General features: G+C 39.9%; 1 protein-coding gene and 1 non-coding gene across 16 annotated transcripts in view; one reads left to right on the forward strand and one right to left on the reverse strand.

Annotated features, from left to right (window-relative positions):
• The window catches only part of ARHGEF33 (Rho guanine nucleotide exchange factor 33), a 145,975-nt gene extending 128,456 nt beyond the window's left edge, over positions 1 to 17,519 (reverse strand). For 4 of the 15 annotated variants that reach the window (XM_063695943.1, XM_063695944.1, XM_063695946.1 and 1 more), the window contains exons 1-3: positions 17,373 to 17,517; positions 11,518 to 11,590; positions 8,844 to 8,912 (exon numbers count right to left, since the gene is read on the reverse strand). The gene's annotated coding sequence lies outside the window, so the exon portion shown is untranslated. Of the gene's footprint in view, positions 1 to 8,838; positions 8,913 to 11,517; positions 11,591 to 17,372 lie in introns of all 15 variants that reach the window. The other 11 variants (XR_010130000.1, XM_063695941.1, XM_063695945.1 and 8 more) reach the window with 9 other exon arrangements.
• Positions 17,520 to 22,707: 5,188 nt separating this feature from the next.
• On the forward strand, positions 22,708 to 22,810 carry LOC115933704 (U6 spliceosomal RNA). The gene has a single exon (XR_004069558.3). It is a non-coding gene; the product is annotated as a U6 spliceosomal RNA (small nuclear RNA).
• The last annotated feature ends 9 nt before the right edge of the window (positions 22,811 to 22,819 follow it).

Raw genomic sequence — 22,819 nt, forward strand, 5'->3', positions numbered from 1 at the left:
GAGTACAATCCAATCTTCAGAATGACTATAATTTCCCACTACTGCCCAGTGAACAAAGACTCCCAGTGAGCAAAGCCTTCAAAAGTTGGAAATCATAGTCAAACCCTGAAAATGGATGAGTTCAGTTAGAAAAATAGCCCACAGCCCGTGCATACTTGACAGGGGTCAGCGATGGTCCCTGGGTACTAAAACCACAGCACTTTCCCCTACAGAACTAGTCCACTCACAGGCCTTAGGCATTCCTACCTGGGGATCTCGGTCCTACAACCCTCTGCTCTCTGTCAACCAAGTCTTGCTCAACCCTCAAAGGGCAACTCATGTCTTATACCCTTTATGAAGCCTGCTTTGGCCATTCTCCTCAATTGTCATCTGTCAGCTCTCCTCACCTAAACCAAGGATCATCTTTTTTTGAGACAGGGGGTCTCATTCTGTCACCCAGGCAGTGGTGCAATCATGGCTCACTGCAGCCTTGACCTCCCAGGCTCAAGCAATCTTCCCACCTCAGCTGCCTGAGTAGCTGCCACCAGACCCAGACCTTTTTTTTTTTTTTTTTTTGTAGAGACAGGGTTACACCATGTTGCCCAGGCTGGTCTCAATCTCCTGCGCTCGAGCGATCCTCCTGCCCTGGCCTCCCAAAGTCCTGGGATTATTACAGGCATGAGCCACTGCACCCAGCCAAGTCTCATCTTATAACCGATTATTATCACAAAGTCCAGCAGCAGAAGCCTAGATATGGGAAAGAGTCAACATTTTTGTTGATCAATGAAAAGTGTAAATTCATCATTAGTTTGATTATTTCTTTTATAATTCCAGCTTACCTCATACATGCCCTCCCTAGAGCTAAGGCATACTGAACCCCACAAATTAGTACATTTTTACCACATCTGAAAAGTTTGGAACAATGAGAAAAGGGCTAGAGACATTCCATAAGGAGACCAGAACATGCTGGGGCTGGTTTTGCTAAGAAGCTATTTTTTGATTCCTCAATCTATTGTTGCATTATTTCAATTTCCTCGTTTGGAACAAGTTGGGACAGGAATAAGTTAATAAAAAAAGAAGAGAAGTGTTCCATCCCCCTACCTCCAAACTGAATTACATACTTCTCCTTTGTCCCAAATAGTTAGATAGCAATCCTGTTCTTCAGAATTTTTTTCTTTTTTTTTTTTTTTTGAGACAGAGTCTTGCTCTGTCACACAGGCTGGAGTGCAGTGGCAGAATCTTGGCTCAATCTTGGCACAGTCTTGGCTCCACCTCCTAGGTATTTTTTTGTAGACATGGAGTTTCACCATGTTTCCCAGGTCATGTTGCCCTGATCTCGAACTCCTGGGCACAAGTGATTTGGCCACCTGGTCCTCCCAAAGTGTTGGGATTACAGGCATGAGCCACCACACCTGGCTTCTTCAGCATTTTTTAAAGTATGTGAGGAAAGATACTGAACAACCTCACTTGAAGTCTATTCTAGGGCTGCTTAAGCATTCTGTAAGGCAGTCAGTCCCTGTGCAGATTATGCTCATTTCATCTTGTTCTGATGCCACTGGAAAATGATTCCTTCACCTGAAGACAAGTTGATCTAACAGGGCACAGACGCTGCCCCACACCATTTCCTGCCTTTAATGCTCTTCAGAGGGTCTTCCATTTTGATTTCTGATAATGCAATCTATGAACATTTTCATCAGGCTTCCTGCTGTAGAACTAAATAAAAGGGTTCCTCAAAGAGTCAGGAAGGCAGGGCACCTGCTGGCCCATACAGTCTGGGAATAGAAGAATACTAGACTGAGATCTAACACTGACTTCTTACTGTGGGGCCTTAGGAAAGCCAGGCACTCTCTCTGGGCTTCCATTTCCTCATCTGTAGTATAAGGAGGGTTTCAAAGTCCTGGTAGCTCTAAAATGCTGAGGCTAAAATTTAACAGGGTAATTCCAAATATCACTCAGCAGTGTGGTAACATGGTGATATCACAACCAATGGCCTCCCTTCCCCAGCCCTCCAGCCCCCAAAGCCTTCTGTAACTGTTCTTTTGTTTAATCCAAACAAATCATCACCTTACCCTAAACTGAAATTATGCTAAACAGTTCATCATTTCTCAATCACTAGTATTTTCACTATGCAGTTTTACCTATGTTTTAGTATTCAGGTCTTTAAGGAAAGGAAACAAAACTGCCTTTTTTTTTTTTCGGCTAAATGAATGTTCTTGATCACCCTTATATTTCTTTCCAACGAATATTGTCACTGGGCTGTTCCATGGTCACCTGAATCTCAGTCTGTTGAAATCACATTGGTATCTTTAACCTTTCCAGGCTCCCCCTTCAGGTTCCCCTAGCTCTGCCACTAGCACCACCACTGACCCACTCTCAAGACCTCGGAATGATCGCCTCTCATCCTAAAATTCACCAGCTCTGAAATCCTTACGAGTCTTCCTTGGTAAGGTGTCTTTCATTTTCTCCTTTGCTTTTCATTGTCGCCTCTTTGGATCAGCCCTGACTGCTTCATGCCTAAACGTCTCTAGGAGCATCCTAGTTAGTTCATCCATCCTCTTCACTGCTAGTAGATTGTTTTCCTTTAAATGTCACTTACATGATCTTTTGTTCCTGCTCAAAAACTGCAATAGGCGTTTTCTTTTCTTTTTCTTCTTTTCCTTTTTTTTTTTTTTTTTTCGATACAGAGTCTCGCTCTGTCTCCCTGGCTGGAGTGCAGTGGTGCAATCTCAGCTCACTGCCCACCTCCGCCTCCCAGGTTCAAGCAGTTCTCCCTGCCTTAGCTTCAGGAGTAGCTGGGATTACAGGCACCCATGACTACGCCTGGCTAATTTTTGTATTTTTAGTAGGGATGGGATTTTGCCATGTTGCCCAGCCTGTTCTCGAACTCCTGACCTCAGGTGATCTGCCTGCCTTGGCCACCCAAAGTGCTGGGATTACAGGAGTGAGCCACTGCACCCGGCCTGTTTTTTCATCTTCATAAAATAAAATCGAGATCTCAAAGTCCTCCACAATGTCCCTGGCCTGCCCCTCCAGCCTCATTTCTGATGTGTAGGAGGTCTGCCAGCTGCCTCAGCCTTGTTTGCCACTTGCATTTCTACTTTGTCTCTCCTTCTCCCTGCTGCCTGGTCTGCCCTGCTCATCCCACTCCAATGGACAAATCCTTACTCATTCTCCAAAGTCTAATGTAGGCCCATTCCCTCTCTAGAACTTTCCCCCTTCAATCCAATGGGAAATTATCCTTCCTTTCTTGGAATAACTGTAAAACTCAATAGGAATCAAAACAAATTTTTCTACTGTTATTCATTTTATGTAAATAATCTCATTTTCTAAGTTAATCGTAAACTTCTTTGAGAAAAGAGGCTATTTTTTCCACCTCTTATTATCCCTGGTACATAGGATATATTCTAACATAGGGTAGAAATTCAATAAAGGTTTGTTGACAAAGACACTAAACTGTCCTAAACACTGGCAGTGGTAACTATCTAGCAAATAATCCCCCTCAATTAATGAATTATTGATAATTAATTGATAAGGTGTTCTCGCATCTAAAAATCATGGATGTAGAGATTAAAGGAGAAATAATTGGTAGAAGAAAATCCAGACTGGGTGAGTAGAACAAAAGGATTTAGTGTTCTATCTAGGCCCTAAAGGGCATTTGCAGAGTTACAGGGTCATAAAATAGGATGATCTGCAATAGCTTAGTCCTTGTTATGTATATTAGATTCTAGTGTTTAAAATTTAGAAGAAAACTCAATCCTTTTCTTCCTTCACCCACTTTGGAATAGACCTTAGAATCCTTACTGCCTGGTGTTTGCCCACTTCTTTCCTCTTAACACCTGGAGGGCTTGCCTTTGGCCCCTAGTGTCTGCCATTCATCTGCTCCTGGATGCTCCTGTCTCCAAAACAAATTATGTGATGGGCTTTGAATGAGCCAGCAGATGCAGAATAAATCTAAAAAAAAAAAATCTATCCCTTTGAAAATAGTATTTCCAGCCTAGTCCTTGCATCTTTAACTTCTTCCTATACATTTTTTAGCTTAGGCCCTTCCTTTAGCGTGTGGTATAAATCTGGATGTAAAACTCACATGCAAAACAGATCCCTGCTTCTTAAAATCCTGTAAATTCAGTTATCATAGTTTTTTAATGTACTGTTAATTGCCCATTGGTAAAAATTAAATAAATAAGTAAGTACATGCAACACACTTGAGAAGTCATTAAAATGTTAAAAGACTGTTTGGAATCACAGAAGCCCAGAGAAGCTCATTTGTGGAAATCCTGGGCTATAAGGGATATGAGGAAGAAGAGCTAGGTTGAACCTCAGGCTGTGATTTATCTCCACCAAGGCCTATTTCTTTCCTATCTCTTGGCAACTTCAGAATCTTCTCAAATTTACAATATCCTACTACCCTACATCAAGGATAAAAAAGATCTAAGGTCTCTGCTTGAATGTCACTTTATTAGAAAGGCCTTCTTTGACTCATACATATAAGAGAGGAGTCCTGGCCTCTATACCCTATCTCCCTTTCACTGCTTTATTTTTCTTCACAACATTTACCAATCAAATGATAATGTTATATATTTCTTTGCTCATTGACCATCTTGGCTTATCATTGCCACCTCATGAGGACTTGGACATTTTTGTTCACTCTGTATTCCCCAAGACCTAAACCAGTGTCCAGCACAGAATAGGCCTTGAATAAATAGGTGCTGAATAAATGAATAAACCAATCTCACAGTTCGGAAGGACCAAACGAAATAAAACCGCACCCACCATAACTACTTGCAATATTTAGCTAAGGAATCAGTGTAGAGTGGTAAAGAAAATTAAACAGAAAGATTATACAGAGATCAGCCAGCCAAGCCCTGTCACTTTACAAATATGGAAAATGAGGTCCAGAGAGGATAAGTGACTTGGCTAAGTCATAAGCTCCTGTTTTGACAGAAAAAATAAAATGATTCACTACAGAGTCCCAATTTCTTATATACATATGGTGATTATGGAATCGGATAACACGTCTTTAATCTCAGTGAGGCAGGCCTCAGAAGTAAGTGGTATAAAATGGCTGTCAGGTCAGATGCCTTGCCCAAATATATCAACCTCACTGCCTGTCGTCAACATTATGACTCTATTCTCGAGAATCTTGAGAGATTTTTAAAAACACACTTTAATCTGTTCTCAGCTAATACTTCAGCCAGTTGAGAGCAACACCGAGAACCATGCTAGTTGTTTTTCTTTCTTTTTTTTTTTTCTTGAGATGGAGTCTTGCTCTGTCACCCAGGCTGCTCTGTCACCCAAGCTGGAGTGCAGTGGCGCGATCACGGCTCACTGCAAGCTCCACCTCTCGGGTTCACGCCATTCTCCTGCCTCACCCTCCCGAGTAGCTGGGACTACAGGCGCCCGCCAACACGCCCAGCTAATTTTTTGTATTTTTAGTAGAGACGGGGTTTCACTGTGTTAGCCAGGATGGTCTCGATCTCCTGACCTTGTGATCCACCCGTCTCAGCCTCCCAAAATGCTGGGATTACAGGCGTGAGCCACCGTGCCCGGCCTCATGCTAGTTGTTAATAGGGAGTAGAAATGAAGAATTTGAGTTTGAAGTCTGGAAGATGTGAATTCAAATCCCAAGTCCATGATTTAAATAGCTGGTTGACCTTGGGAAAATTATTTACCCTCTCTGAGTCTGCTGGCTCAGTCTCTGGAACGACCGTAAGACTCCAGTTGTGATTATTGCTATGCTTTGCATTTTGGTCCTAGTACAAAGCTGGAAGCTCAGCTCTAGCCTGAGATCAGTAGAGATAAGAGAAGAAGCAAATGCAGAATTCTCCTGAGGAGTCCAGATGTAAAGGTCTTCCAGGATAGGGATGTGTTAGCTTCCAAGGTCTGAAGTACCGAGCTCAGAAGTGAGCCCCACCCGGGAGCTGGTTACTGCTGCAGCCGTCAGAATGGAGCGCTCCCATCCACAGCACAGCCTCAGCCCAGCAGTGGGTAGGAAGGGAGCCCACCAGCAACCAGCTGCTTGGCAACTCTGGGCCTAAAGTTGGGGTTAGAGCGGGATAAAGGAGCTGCCCTGGCACCAATTTATCAGAGGTGCTAAAACATCCCCCGAAATGTGAGAAGGAGAAAACTAGATTTATCAGGATTTCTCTTAAGGAAAGTCTCTTGTGTGATTGAAAGAATGCTTCCTTCTGGCAGTTTTACTGATCACAAAAAAGTAAGATAAATAAATAAATAAATAAATAAATAAAAAGAAAGAAATGCTCCGATAAGCCCCTTGAGGGCAGGTGTGTGTGTGTGTGTTTGGAGTGAGAGTGGGGTATCCTAAATGCAGACTTGAGTAGCAACACATGGTCACTAAAAAGCTTTCAGCCTTCAAAGAAGGCTGAGTCTGGTTTTCTTGCGGGATTTTCATTTTGCTGAGTGGTGTAGCAAGTGTGAGGCCAGAGCTGAACTGTTATTGATCCTGGACAGGAAGCTGAGTACTGCTCTCGGGAGCCTCCTCTTCCACCCTTCCTCCAGGAAGAGATCACCCTGTCTTCATTCAAGTGTGAGATATTGAAAGAAAATCCATTCAAGCAAGTGCCAGACTTTTAATCTGCCTCAGGTATCTTGATTCAGCTCTGTCTGTGGGACCTTAATCTTAAATCTCAGAAACCCCATCTCACTAACTCCACCTCGTCGGCTCTGCAAATCACACCTCCCCATATCCTATGGGACAGCTCCTCTAATCAGAATCTGGAAAGATTGTCTGGGAGGAGCTCCTGGTGTGTCCCGGTAGCCAATTAGACATTGGTTGATATGATTTTGCTACTTGTAACAGCTAGTGACTGGACTAGCTGAATTCACTTGGTTTGTTCCTCTATTTCAGAGTAATTCAAATAAAACTTTGTAGTAGTTAGCATATGTGATATACATGTGCAGATGATCACAGTTCATGCCTTTCACCAAACACTTTCATGCCTCTGTGCCTTTGTTCCTCCCATCTTCTATCCCTCAAACATCTTTCTTTATCTAATGAAATACTTCTCATCTTCAGGGCTCACTTCAAGCACCTCTTTCTCTATGAAGCTTGCCCCTATCCTCTAAGTCATAATTAGTCAATCCCTCTTCTGCTACATTCTCAAACTGCATTATTGGTATTTCTTCCTGCCAGGAATTATAGGCAATAGTCTCTATGTATTTACTTATTTATTTTTAGAGATGGGGTCTTGTTCTGTTGCCCAAGCTGGAGCGAATGCGGTGGTATAATCCTAGCTCACTGCAGCCTCGATCTCCAGGGCTCAAGCAACCTTCCTACCTCAGCCTCCCAAGTAGCTGGGACTACAGGTGCATGCCACCACACCAGACTAATTTTAAATTATTTTTTGTAGAAGTGAGGTCTCACTTTCTTGCCCAGGCTGGTCTTGAACTCCTTGCCCTCAAGCAGTCCTCCCCCACCAGCCTTCCAAAGTGCTAGGATTACAGTCATGACCCACCGTGCCCAGCTGACCATTTCATATTCATATCCATTGTACCTGGCAGGTAATGATCCTTTTTTTAATTTCTTTTTTTAATTCACAAATTATAATTGTATATATTTAGAAAGTGTAGTGCAATGTTATGATATATGTATACAACATAGAATAAGTAAATCAAGCTAATTAGCCTACCTGTCACCTTATATACTTGTCATTGTTGTGGTGAGAACATTTCAACTTTATTCCCTTAGCAATTTTGAAATATACAATATATTAACTAAAGTCAGCCTGTTATGCAATAGATCTCAAAAATGTATTCCTCCTGTCTTACTGAAATGTGTACCCTTTGACCAACGTGTCTCTGTTCCACCCCCTCACCCATCCACCCCCAGCCTCTGGAAACCACCATTCTACTCTTGACTTCCATGAGTTTGACTATTTAGATTCCACATATAAGTGAGCTCATGTAGTATTTGCTGCTTGGTGCTAGCTTATTTCTCTGAGCATAATATCTTATGATACCAGAGTGCTGGACTTGAAGCCTCAGGATAAACATGGCATATCTCCTTATAGTAGCAATTTTACTCTTTATACTAGCAATTTTACTGTTTACACTAGCAATTTTACTTAATTTTCAGCAATTTAAAAAATTATCAAATATTTTTAATGATCAGATATTTTATGGAGGAGAGTGCAAAATTAGCTGGACTTTTAAAGATAACTACATTTAAATTATTTGTTCACATTCCTCTGACATGGGAACTATTCGCAGTGGGCACTCAACACAAGTTTAAGTTGAATTTAATTTCAGGAGATGTTTATAATCAATTATTTCTTTCCCTAAAAAAAACCACAGAAGTTTATTTATTCATATTAATAGCAAGAAGACCATTCTTTTAAAAAAAAATTAATGAGTTAGAAAAGGCAAACTGGAAAAATCAATGCTACTTCACCTAAATTGTAAATTTTGGCTTAACAAAGCTCACTATTTAAACATGTCTGAGAATCTTTCAGAGCACTACCCTTTGGCAAAGACCAAATGATTCTTTGTATTTCAAAAATGTTTTATAAGATACATTACACATATAAAATAGCATATGCAATACATGCACAGTTTACTCTTCCAAGTCTTTACAGTATCTGATAAGTAAAAAATTTAAATGAATAATAAATAAGATGTATTTATCAAGTGAAATATCCTTGAGACTTTATGAAGCCAGTGCCAAGAAGCAGGATGTAAAACTAATATTTTCCTTTTTTTAAGTATATTAGGTTAAGTACAGCCAAATAGAAATGAATCAGCTATGATGTTATCTGCAAGCCTTGCTTTATACTACATTGCTTTAAAATCTCAATTATAAAAGCAATACGTGCTTAATATAGAGATGTTAAAAACCTGACTCACTGTACCCTCTTTCTCTTTCCTGCTAGTTGTAGATGGAAGGGTCAATGGGAAGTCACGTGGCCCATCTGGAGCGCCTGGAAGACAGCAGAGGGCATGACAGTGGCTGAATCAGGAGTGAGCGATCCACCTTGAGTGACTGATACTAGCTTGCCTGTGCATGGGACTTACTGCAGCCAAGGAGTCAATGTGCTGCCCAAATTTTGTGTTTGACACGCACCTGTTTTTTCTCATACAGTTTCAGAACTTTATTCTCCCAACTTCCTTTGTAAAAGCAATGGCTTTCCAATCAATTCAATTTGATTTGAGCAATATATCTTTTTAAGTAATATATCATTTAGTCAATGATCCCCTCCAAAATCAGAATCAAGTGGTCTCGTCTACTTTTTATACCTTATTCCATCATCCAAATTATTATTCTCATGATGATTTATTTAGCCATGCACTAATATAGACTTTCTGCCTACCAATGAAAGTCTTGATCAAAATCGTTCCGTGACTCCTGAAGTTCAAATGTCCTAACCCAACGGACCAACCCCTTTGTGCTCTGGCTTCTGCCCAGCTCTGCAGACTCATCTTTAGTCACTCCCATGCACATACTGGGCTTCTATCACGAAGACAGTCATGGTTCCCCATCCATTCTAGCCTCTGGGGCTGTTCCATCTGTGGACATCCTTCCCCTGCACCAGGCTAGCTGTCAAACTCCTAGTGTCCTTCAATATTTTGTGCAAATGTCATTCTTCCCTGGCTTTCTTGATATGACCCAGGAGAGTTCAGCCCTGTTTTTCTGTGCTGTGGTATAGCATCTTGTCTACACTTCCATTATAGTATTTCTATCAAACTATAAATTTAAAAGTCTCACTTCTACAAGATCAGGGGTCCATACTCCCAAGGTTTCCACAAATCCTCTAAATTATAGGCAAAATTTTATAGGTTCATTTTCTTATTGGGAAAGAGTTCAGAGCTCACATCAGTTTCTCAAAGGAGTCTATAATTACTGTCTCAAAAATAAACTTAGAAACCACTGCACTAGATTATGAGTCCCTGGGAACCAGACAGTGAGTTCTAGAGTTCTTTGAGTTTCTACAGATAGATGCCTAATATTAGCTGAATGAGCATTTCAGTTATTGTTTAGAGGTTGCTGCTTATTCTAGTAAAGATATATAGTAAATTCAACTTCCTCTGTTTTTTTATTTAAGTGGATAGAAAGTGTGATACTGTGAAAAGTATGGATATTTTTCATACATTCAAGTGTGATACTGTGAAAATCCTTCCATATCTTTCTCTTGCCGAGTGTACTATGAAAAGTACACTGGGTTGGCTGGGTGTGGTGGCTCACGCCTGTAATCCCAGCACTTTGGGAGGCCGAGACGGGCGGACCACTGGGTCAGGAGTTCGAGACCAGCCTGACCAATATGATGAAACTACATCTCTACTGAAAGTATAAAAATTAGCTGGGTGTGGTGGTGTGCACCTGTAGTCCCAGCTACTCGGGACGCTGAGGCAGAAGAATCACTTGAACCCGGGAGGTGGAGGTTGCAGTGAGCCAAGATCGTGCCACTGCACTCCAGCCTGGGTGACAGAGTGAGACTCAGTCTCAAAAAAAGAAAAAAAGAAAAGTACGCCGGGCAAAAAGAAAGATATGGAAGGATTTATACCAAACTACTAACAGTGGTTATGCTTGGAAAGAGGAATGGGGTTAGGAGTAGGATGATGGGCTTTTAAATCTTACTTAAACTCTTCTGTCATGATCATGTTTGTATTTTATTTTACAATGAGCACTTTTGGGTTTTGAAATTTAAAAATAATGTTTTAAATTATGAGACTTTTTCTTAAGTGTGTCAGACATCTAGCTTCCAATCCCAGCTCTGCTACTTATTTCGTTTTTTGACCTGGGAAAGTTAATCTTCCTAAGCCTATGCTCCCTCAACTGTCAAGCGGGCATAATAGTTACCTAGCCCACATGGTTATTAAGTGACAAAGCCCAGCATGAAGTAGGAACTCAGAATACATCACTTGAATGGAAAGTAGATGTTGTCTCTTTTTCACAATCATCAAAGACATCCAAAATAGAACTTAATTAAAACATAATATGGCTGAGCGCAGTGGCTCACACCTGTAATCCCAGCACTTTCGGAGGCCAAGGCAGGCAGATCACTTGAGGTCAGGAGTTCAAGACCAGCCTGGCCAACATGGTGAAACCCTGTCTCTATAAAAATACAAAAATTAGCTGGGCATGGTGGCGTGAGCCTGTAATCCCAGCTACTCGGGAAGCTGAGGCAGGAGGATTGCTTTAACCTGGAAGGCAGAGGTTGCAGTGACCTAAGATCACACCACTGCACTACTGGGCGACAGAGCAAGACTCTATCTCAAAACAAAACAAAACAAAACGAACAAACAAAAAAACATAGTTCATTCTTGTCTCAATGCTATTAGCATTCATATACGCAATCAAGTCTGATGTAACATAGCTGGTTTAGAAGGTGGCTATTTGCCCTTACTGCTAGCTAATTAAGTAATCTCACAATTTGTTTATTTGATGGTTATCAAACCAAGAATGGTTATAAAATTCTACAAAGAAATTTATAATACTTCTGCTTCAATAATGATCACTGGTTTAAGCTAAGTTCTCAGTTTGCCTGTGTTCTTATTAGAAAACAGTTCTTTGCAATTTTCACTCACCTCGTGCCCTGTCTCCACTGGGAGACATCACAGCATGTTTTTTGAAGTCTTCTTCTTGTTTTCTCTAGAAGTTCTGTAAAAAAAAAAAAAAAACGCCATTGATAATGATAGCTACCTTGCATTTTATACCATCATTTTTTCCTATAATTTTGTAATTAAAAGTTCTTATTATATATGCAATTCACTGTTGTTAAAGATTTCTAATAGGTAAAAAACATATAAAGTAAAAAAGTAAAAGTCTTTGTTTCTTTTAGTCTTTTAATTTTTAAGTCACTTGGTATTGAGCAAGTACAATCACCTCAGTATTCATATGTTTGGGGGACTAATAAAAATAAATTTCTATGTATTTAAAAACACAGCTGGAGAACTCCAACATGGCTTAGGGGGCTTTGCTGAATCAGAAGAGTTCAAAGCAGTTGATATGACCGTAAAATATTGAAAGCCACAAATCTAGAGTCTTTTCTAATATTCCACATTAAATCACCTACATCAAGTGACAAGTGAAATTTGTTTGTAATAGGTTTTTCTTTAGGCGCCAATTGAAGTGATCTATACTCAAAATTAAGAACAAATCTATTTAGAAACCATTCTGTGATTTATATAATTTTTGCTGCAGTACAGGCAGTTTGGCCAATTCACTGAATCTTCCTGGACTTCGGTTTCCTGACCTGTATGATTGGCTTAGTAATAGTAATACTTGCCTCACAGTGTGGATGTGAAGATTCAGGGACACGAAGCCTGGAGGGAGGGAGACTGGGACATAGAGTGCAGGGAGGGGCAAAGCCTTACTTGGTCACCTTTTGTCACTTAATCAAGAGGCCTTTATTCTGGGTGAATCTGTTTATTCCCAGCTTGGCTTGCTCTTTTTTTCCTTTAATTTTACTAATTTTTTTTTCTTAAAAGATTAATTTTGTACATAATGCTGTACTTTGTCTAAAGGAATATAAGAGGCCATGTAAGGCCTGATACTGGCTCTGACAGACACTGCTAGTTGCCACCCAGTATTCATTCTCCTCTTTTTTTGGAAACCCAGTTAAAAGACTGTATTCCCCTCTTCCTCACAGCTAAGTGCAACCATGAGACTAGATTTCTACCCATGCAATACAAGTAGAAACACTGAGTGACCACTGGGAAGTCTCCTGAAAGAGAGAACACACTTTTTTCCCCATTCCTCGTTCCTGCTGGCTGAACATCAGTGAGATAGATGGAGACCTAGCAACTGTCTTGGACCAAGAGGTGATATACTAAGGATGGCAGAAGAGCAAGATGAGAGGAACCTGGGGGCCTCTCACTAAGGAACTCATCTAACAGCACTAGACTGCCTACCTTTGTGGGCTTGTTTGTTTGTTTGTTTTTAATGTAAGAGAGAAATCCACTTCTAGCTTGTTTAAGCCTCTATTCTTCTTCTTTTTTTTTTCCCCAGCATATACAGATTAACTCAATCTTTACTGATATGCTGGCATTCTAGGAAGCTATCCAGAGCCCAAAAGCAACATTTTTTTTTTTTTTTTAAAGGCAGGTTTTCTCTCTGAAGCCCAGGCTGGAGTGCAGTGGTGTAATCGTGGCTCACTGCAGCCTCAGCCTCCCGGGCTCAAGCAATCCTCCTGCCTCAGCCTCTGAGTAGCTGGAACTACAGGTGCATGCCACCATGCCTGGCTAATTTTTTTGTTTTTTGTTTTTTGTTTTTGGTAGAGATGGGGTTTTGCCACGTTGCCCAAGCTGGTCTCGAATTCCTGGGCTGAAATGATCCCAGTGTCTCGGCCTCCTAAAGTGTTGGGATCACAAGAGTGAGCCAGCCTGGCAAGAACGATTTTTAATTCTGGAAAGTTTTCTTATATTTCCTTGGAGCCTATGTGTGCTTTCTGCTTATTAACAACAGTCTTCAGTCTTCAGTCTTCAGACTTTAAAAGTCTTCACTCCAACCCTTGTTTGTGCCCTATCTCCCTTGAATTGCCTACATTTTAGATACTACTCACTCATTTGAGCTCTTCAGATAGAAACCTGGAAAATGAGGCAACTCACTTGGGAAAAAAAGAAAGAAAGTCTGGCTAAAATTAAGTTTTTAGGGGTTTAAACAGAGTTCACGTGCATTCAACAAGTATTTAATAAGCATATACCACATAAAAGGCATTGTACCAGGTGCTAGGAGAAATGAAAGGATGCCATTGTTTCTGCTTCCAGTCTAGAAGGGAAGATGAGACACACAAATAACTGTAACATACAATGGATTGTGACAAATGAAAAAGAAAAGTGTAAAGTGCCTAAAATTTTCAGAGAAAAGATGAATTCCCTTGTGGGGATTAGAGAAAGCTTCATTAAGAAGATAGGATTTGAGCCAGGCTTTGCAGGATATGTAGCAATGGTCAAAAGAGGATCACTAGAGGGGCCAGGCACAGTGGCTCACACCTGTAATTCCAGCATTTTGGGAGGCTGAGGCAGGTAAATCGCTTGAGCTCAAGAGTTCGAGACCAGCCTGGCCAACATAGTGAAACTCTGTCTCTACTAAAAATACAAAAATTAGCCCATGGTGGCGGGTGCCTGTAATCCCAGCTACTCAGGAGGCTGAGGCAGGAGAATTGCTTGAACCCAGGAGGCAGAGGTTGCAGTGAGCCAAGACTGTGCCACTGCACTCCAGCCTGGCAACAGGGTGAGACCTTGTCTCAAAAAAAAAAAAAAGGATTACCAGAGGAACAAAGCACAAGGCCTAGGTGGATTTAGGAACCCTAGGGAGCAAAGAAGGTAGAGTAGAAGTTGAGGCTAGACAGGTAGATTGGGGGCAGATAGAGGGCCTTGAATCTCTTCTTTGGAGCTTGCTCTGCAGTGGAGAGAATGAGTCATTGAAAATGTTTAAGCAGAGGTATAACAAGATCACATATCTCTGGTAAGAAGATGACTTAGTGGTACTATAGAGGAAAGAGCAGCTGCAAAGAGGCCAGTGAGCAGGCACCTTTAATAACTCAAGTAAAAGATAATGATGACCTGAATTAGGGAAGTGACTCTTAGAAAGGAAAGGAGGGCACAGATAGAAGCGACATTTCAAAGGTTGCTCCATGAGCCAAATGTATGCTTCACCCAAGAAAAAGAGTTGGATAGTCATTCTCAGATTCAGAAGGAGGAAATATGTCATAAGATAATTTTTAAAATTACTCTAACTTATTTGAACCAGGAGACTAAAAGAAGGCTGAATATGCTATAATAATGAACTTGTTGGTTCTACAATTTTAGCAGAGCCTTAACTTTTGTTTTTGTCAATTGGGGGTGCACTGACTAACTCTGCTAGGAGATGGGGAAAGCACATTTAAAAATATCTCAAAAAAGAAATACAACCATCCTTTCTTTCCCATTGTTCATCCTTTGCCCGGGTGTTATGGTACTTAGCAGATGTCAGTTAGATTTTTCTACTCTTCCCCAGTTATCTGTTTACCCACCTTTAGGCACCATCTCTACCCACCCCACCTACTCACACACTCCATAAAAAACCCAGTGAAAATTACGAGGAGGAGATTTTTTTAGAGAGCGTAAGAATTTCCCAGTATTTGCTTCTTCATTGCTTGCTAAAACCATGCCAGCATAGCCTGGGGAAAGGTGGAAAGGGCTGGCATTGCCCCATATAAGGGAATTATATCCTCAAATCATTTGAGATAAGTAGGCCCCAAAGACAAATCCAAAACAGCTACTCCCTCATTCTCAGGAAATAAATTCTAGAGATTTCCTCAAATGGATAAATTTGAGAATCCGATTAGCTGCCACTTTTTCTTTATTTTTCTGATTATTTTAGGAAGACTCAAACAGATGTTAATACTTACTACCCTGTCTTTTTGTCAGTAAAGGCATGAACAGACAACAAAATAATCATGAACATACCAATCAGAAGAGTGCTCTCTGTAATATTAGCATTTATGATTTGTTTCTTTCATCTTATTTGGGGCATTCAAAGTGCTTTACAAATAACATAGTGAGGGTTTTTTTTCATTCCATGACTCCCAAGGTGATTCCTGGTACTCTCAAAAGGCACAAGTGATTAGTCAAGTCCTTGGGGCCCAGCAGCAGTAATGTGATGCATGTTGGTTAAACTATGTTTCACACTCATGTAAATTGTGTGGGGGGTGGGTGGGGAATCTTCCACACTGTCCTTGAGAAGATTAGCAAGAATTATGAACTTAAAGATTCTTACATTTATAAAAATCCAAACAAAGAGAAATATTGAACAAATCATACTCCAGTCCTAAAATCAAAGTCTAAGGGTCTTAACCTGTGGTCCCAGGAATAGGGTTTCAGGTCATCTGTAAATCTCCTGAAATTGTATGCAAAATTTTGTGTGATTTTACTTTTTTTTTTTTTTTTTTTGGCAGAAATGGTGGACTTGTTTCTGAAGATTCTAAAAGCAATTCTTGACACCGAAAAGGTTAAGAACTGCTGTCATTAAAGAAAAAGAAAGGAAGGAAGAGGGAGAGAGGAAGGGAGGAAAGGAGAGAGGAAGGGAAGGAGGAAGATCAGTTGATCTTTGTATCCACATTGCTTAGTTTATTACTGGCCTGCTGTGTTGAAGTACACCCTTATACACAGAGAAAAGGGAAGGTAAATAAAGGGAATTAAGAAAAAGTTAACAATAAGGCCGAGCATGGTGGCTCACACCTGTAATCCCAGCACTTTGGGAGGCTGAAGTGGGAGGACTGCTTGAGATCAGGAGTTCAAGACCAACTTGAGCAACATGACGAAACCCCATCTCTACAAAAAATACAAAAATTAGCCAGGTGTGGTGGTGTGCACCTGTGGTCTCAGCTACCTGTGGGGGCTGAGGTGGGAGGATTGCTTGAGCCCAGGTGACAAAGTGAGACCTTGTCTAAAAAAAGAAAAGAAAAAAGAAAAAAAAAAACCAATATGGTCATCTTCTTTCAAAAGCCTCTGAGTTTTCAAATGAGTTTAGATTGCATTTCCAGAGCCCATGGTTATGAAAAATGTAGACATTAATTAATTCAGTTTGTGAAAAATGTTTAGAATAAATGTGCATCAAAAACTTTTTTCTCTAGGATAAATTTCTGATCATTGTGTTGAATCCTTCAGAAGTAGCCTTCAATGAAATAGCTATTCCATTTACGGCAATATGATTTTGTATTAAAAGGGGCTATTAAAAATATAAAAGGGTGATATAGAGATTTCTACATATTCAGAATACTATTTCAACATATAAAAACTCACATAATTCCAATACTAATTATAATAGAACGCTATTCTCACTTAAGACAATGTTTAATTGAAACTCAGTTCTTCTCATTACACACCAAAGCCCCATGAAGTGTTTAGAATTAGGTTTCACCAATAAAGCCCCCATGTCATTAATCAGTACACATTTTCAATCAGGATGTGTTTTTTGTTCTGTACACAGGGGAGTGAATGCTGAAGATTCCCCTATTCTTTTTCTGTGTTAGAAAGGAATAAACCAATCTCCCTCCATCCCTAATCTTTTTCATTCTTTAATTATTCTTAATCCCAAAGAGGCATGTCCATGTCAGATTTACGCTGCCTAGCATCCTTTCTTTAAGACTGCTCTCAAAATTTAACTCATCTTCAACTATATTTATTAATATGCAGAACAACTTCAGTCTCCAGTTTATTGATAACCTGCAAAGCGCAGTTAAGACATAATATAAAAATTAAGCAAGGAAATAAATGTTTTACAAATTGTTATAACTTTTAAATAAAAGTTATTTCTTTGAATGGCTACCTTAAATAAATGTTAGCATATATTGGATTTAAATTAGTACACCATGTGGTAAGGATTGATGGGTTTTCATCTCTTATAAAATTGTTTCCCCTTTCAGTGCCCCTTAAAGCGTATAAAAGCGCATACTTACCCCATGTTGCTTGCGGTGGTTATATCATCCTCAGATCAAGGCTTATCTGGGTTCTGAATTAACTTAAAGGTTATAAACAGAAGCAGTAGAGAGGCTTGACTTCCCCTGAAACGAGACCGTAGTATGCTAACCAGGCTTTTAAATGAGGAAAACTAGTGTCTCTTCTAATTATATAAGCTCCAGGTCAAATCCTAGCATCAACTAATCAAATAACTGAACTGCATTTAGTTTCAATGAGTAAAAAGGAAGAAACCCATTTAGGAGGAATATCTTTGGTATATTAGAAAATTGAAAAGTTGTACTTTGAAAAGTTGTTAACATAGCAATACAAGTTAAATATTTTAAGAGTAAAATATATATCTTGCTGCCTTAAATAAATTGAAAAAAAATTAGGGAAAATTTATTTTGCAGCAAAGCAGATACTTTTCTATATTTTCCAGAAGTTTTTGAATTTAAATTATATGTCCTGGTCCCTGAAAACATCTTCTCACCTTATCTTAACTTGTCCAGTATTTGTCTCTTCATAAATTTCCATATAATAATAATATTTAATTCTAAAACCATGCCAGCTAATGTTAAGCAACATATACAAAAATGTCCAATTCTTAAAATGTATCTTTGAAAACTTACAAATAGGGTCTTTCGAAATTAGCCATAAAGCTATTATTATGAGAAACTAACAAAAATGCCATTTTTATTTTAACATTTTAGAAGACATTGTAACCCAAATTTGTGCCAGTACAGCAAAAAATAAAAATATACATCTTTTGGCAATAACATATTGAGAAATACAAATATTCACAAGATTTTGAATAGAGAAATATGACAAAGAAGTTATCTATTGTGTACACTATTTTTTGTTAGTTTTAGAATATAGAGTTTCAGCAAAAACATTCAGGTCTTTATTGTAATTTTTTAAATGTAGTTGACATATACTGCTCTGGTAATTTTTAAATTATTTTATGTAAAAAGTAAAGAAGTTTTCTGGACATAGAATATATGACAACACACAGATCTACTTTTTAAGAAATTGAGACATAATTTACATATCATACATAAAATTTGTCCCTGTTAAATGAACAATTCAGTGGTTTTTAGTACATTTTCAAGACTGTGCAACCATCACCACTGTCTAATTCTAGAAACCTCATGCCTCCCAATTTCTTCCTCCCCTGGCAACCACTAATCTGTTTTCTGTCCCTAAGGATTTGCCTATTCAGAGCATTTCACATAAATGGAATCATATAATATGTGGCCGTTTGTGACTGGCTCCTTTCACTTAGACAGTGTTTGTTTGTTTGTTGTTTTTGAGATGAGGTTTTGCTCTGTCACCCATCCTGGAGTGCAGTGGCACGATCTTGGTTCACTGCAACCTCTGCCTCCTGGGCTCAAGCAGTCCTCCCAAGTAGCTGGGACTATAGGCATGTGCCACCACACCTGGCTAATTTTTGTATTTTTTGTAGAGATGGGATTTTGCCATGCTGCCCAGCCTGGTCTCAAACTCCTGGCAAGCGATCCACACACCTTGACATCCCAAAGTGCTGGGATTACAGGATGAGCCACCTGCCTGGCCAGTACCATGTTTTTGAAATTCATCCATGTTGTAGTATCAGTACTTCATTTTTTTATGGCTGAATAATATTCCATTATGTGGACATTTTGTTTATACATTCATTAGTTGATGGACATTTGGATTGTTTCCAGTTGGGGCTATTATAAATGTCTTAGTCCATTTGAACTGCTATAAGAAAATACCTTAGACAGGGTAATTTGTAAACAACAGAAATGTATTGCTCATAGTTCTGGAGGCTGTTAAGTCCAAGATCAAGGCACTAGCAGATTTAGCGTCTGGTAAGGACTTGCTCTCTTCTTCAAAGATGGCACCTTCTTGCAGCATTCTCTTGTGACAGAAGAAGCAAGCAATCTCCTTCACATCTCTTTTATAAGGGCACTAATCCCATCCATGAGGGCTCTGTCCTTATAACCTAATCACCTCCTAAAGGCCTCAACTCTTAATACTACCACAGTAGAGATTAGGTTTTTGCTGTTGTTGTTGTTGTTTTTAGACAGAGTCTCACTCTGTTGCCCCTGCTGGAGTGCAGTGGCGCCATCTTGGCTCACTGCAGACTCCACCTCCCAGTTTCAAGCAATTCTTGTGCCTCAGCCTCTCGAGTAGCTGGGATTACAGGCACACACCACCACACCTGGCTAATTTTTGTATTTTTAGTGGAGAGGAGGTTTCACCATGTTGGCCAGGCTGGTCTCAAACCCCTGACCTTAAATGATGCACCCACCTTGGCCTCCCAAAGTATTGGGATTACAGGCGTGAGGAAATTAGGTTTAAACATGAATTTTGGAAGGACACATTCAGACTATAGCAATGAATAATGTTGCTATGAACATTCGTGTGCAAGTCAATTCCCTTGGGTACATACCTAGGAACTGCTGAGTCACGTAGTAACTCTATGTCTAATATTTTGAGGAAATGTATTCCACAGCAGCTGCACCATTTTATATTCCCACCAGAAATGTGTGAGGCCTCCAATTTCCCCACATCATTGCCAATCTTTGTATTGTCTGTTTTTTTTTTTTTTGATATAGCCATCCCACCAAACAATGCATGTTCTAAGTGGGAGCTGAACAATGAGAACACATGGACACAGGGAGGAGAACAACACACATGTTGTGGAAGTGGGGGAAGAGAGAGCATCAGGAAAAATAGCTACTGCTTGCTGGGCTTAATACCTAGGTTATGGGTTAATAAGTGCAGCAAACCACCATGGCACACATTTACCTATGTAATAAACCTGCACATCCTGCACATGTACCCCAGAACTTAAAATAAAATAATAATAATAAAAATAGCTATCCCAGTTGGTGTGAAGTGGTATCTCACGGTGGGTTTGTAGGTTTAAGGTGCATTTCCCTGAAGAGTAAGGTTGTTAAGCATCTTTTTGTTTACTTATTGGCTATTTGTATATCTCCTTCAGAGAAACATCTGTTCAAATTCTTTGCCCTTTTTTTTTTTTTTTTTTGAGATGGGAGTCTCGCTCTGTTGCCCAGGCTGGAGTGCAATGGTGCGATCTTGGCTCACTGCAACCTCCGCCTACCATGTTTAAGCGATTCTCCTGCCTCAGCCTCCTGAGTAGCTGGGATTACAGGTGCCCGCCATCATGCCCAGCTATTTTTTGTATTTTTAGTAGAGATGGGGTTTCACCATGTTGGCCAGGCTGCTCTTGAATTCCTGATCTCAGGTGATCTGCCTGCCTCGGCCTCCCAAAGTGCTGGGATTACAGGTGTGAGCCACTGCCCCCTGCCTCTTTGCCCATTTTAAAAATTGAGGTTTTTTAAATTGTTGGGTTGTAAAAGTTCTTTATGCATTTTGGAAACTAGACTTTTTATCGGTGTCATAATTTTTATTGCTATGGTTTCTGGAAATCTGGAGGTAGCAGTGAGCTCAACCAGTGGGGTGGGGGTGAGAGAGAAGACCACAGGACTACACCTTTATTAAGGTCCACGGATGTTATCCCTTAGGATTTCCCTCTGGGGTTGTGGATTGGCTAGTTTAAAGAAAACATGTGGAAAGGGGGAACTTATTTTTGCATGACTTATTTTGACCTTTAGGTTTTATCATGGTCAGCACCTGTGGGATGTGTTGGGTTTTGGGTCAGCAGGGTAAGGAACAAGTGGGCTGTATTGCAAACAACTACAAGAGGAAGGAAAGTTTTAACTAGGCCAAGAGTAATGGGATATGACTGGACGTCAGACAACTTATGTCAGGCCTAAAAATGGATGCTTAGGCAGTGACTATATTAAGCAAATTTCTGACAATCAGATATGATTTGCAAGTATTTTATCCCATTGTGAGGATGGTATTTCCATTTTCTTGATAGTCTCCTTTAATGTATACTTTTTTAAAGATAGAAGTGAGAAGAGTTAGCAGCCTTGCCTTGTTCCCAATCTTAGAGTAAAAGCTTTTCAGTTTTTCACTGTTGAGTATGATGTTAGCTGTGGCCTTTTTATATATGACCTCTGTTATGTTTAGGTAATTTCTTTCTGTTCCTAATTTGTTAAGAGGTTTTTTTTAAAATAATGAACAGGTTCTCAATTTTGTTAAATGCTTTTTCTGCATCTGTTGAGCTGATTACGTGATTTTAGTCCTCTTATTCTGTTAATGTGGAATATCACATTAGTTGACTTTCGTATGTTGAACTATCCTTGCATCCCAGGGATAAATCTCACTTGGTCATGGTATATGACCCTTTCCATGTGTTGTTGGAAACAGGGGAAAATCTTCATGACATCGATCTTGGCAATGATTTCATGGATAATGACACCAAAAGCACAGGCAACAAAACAAAAAATAAACAAGTGGAACTACATCAAACCAAAATCTTCTGCACAGCAAAGGAAACAATCAACAGAGTGAAAAGGTAACAACCTACAGAATGGGTGAAAATATCTGCAAATCATATATCAGATCAGGATTTAATCTGTAAAATATATAAGGAATTCTTACAACTCAATGGTAAAAAAAATTAATAACCTGATTTAAAAATGGATTAGGAACTGAACAGACATTTTTTCAAAGAAGACATATAAATGGTCAATAGGTATTTGGAAAAATGCTCGATGTCACTAATCATCACAGAAATAGAAATGAAAACTACAATGAGATACCACCTTATACCAGACAGGATGGCTATCATCAAAAACAAAAAACAAATGCTAAGGAGGTGGAGAAATTGAACCCTTGCTGTTTTGTCTCTCTAAACCCTCAAATCCTCGGCTGGAATCACCCCAAAAGCAGTGGCAGGGGGACTTCCCACAAGGGAGTCTCCAACTGTCCTGAGATAGGGCTGGCTGGAATACCAAAGAAAAAACTCTAAGCTCTAGGGTGATCAGTCCAAAGAATTTATTAGGGAAACTTCCTTACAGAGCGCTGCAGCAATTGCTGAGAGAGAAAAGGAATGTTCTACCCAGGTATGTCTGCAGCAAGGGGATCAGAGTTTGGAGTTTCTATGACAGTTTGAGAAATTTGGCTCAGGGCTGGGGGCCAGTTTCAGTGTTTTGAGCAACAACCGAAATACCTTTCTCAGTGCTTGGGAATGTTCAAGGCCCAGTTTGGGTTCAAGCCTGCTGAGAAAAACATATAGCCAGCTGGGTCACAGAGCAGTCAAGGTACTCTGTGATTTTCAGTAAGGGCACAGAAAGAAAGTGGGAAGAACTGGGTTACCATACACTTGCCCACTGTTGCTGGGAATGCAAAATGGTGCAGCTGCTATGGTAAATCCTATGGAAGTTCCTCAAGAGATTAAAAATATAACTACTGTACTTTCTTTGGCAGAACACACACTAAAATTGGAATGATACAGAGAAGATGAGCATGGCCCCTGTGCAAAGATGACATGCAGATTTGTGAAGTGGTCCACATTAAAATAATAATA

This window comes from Gorilla gorilla, chromosome 12, assembly GCF_029281585.2.
Source record: "Gorilla gorilla gorilla isolate KB3781 chromosome 12, NHGRI_mGorGor1-v2.1_pri, whole genome shotgun sequence".
NCBI classification, from domain to species: domain Eukaryota; kingdom Metazoa; phylum Chordata; class Mammalia; order Primates; family Hominidae; genus Gorilla; species Gorilla gorilla.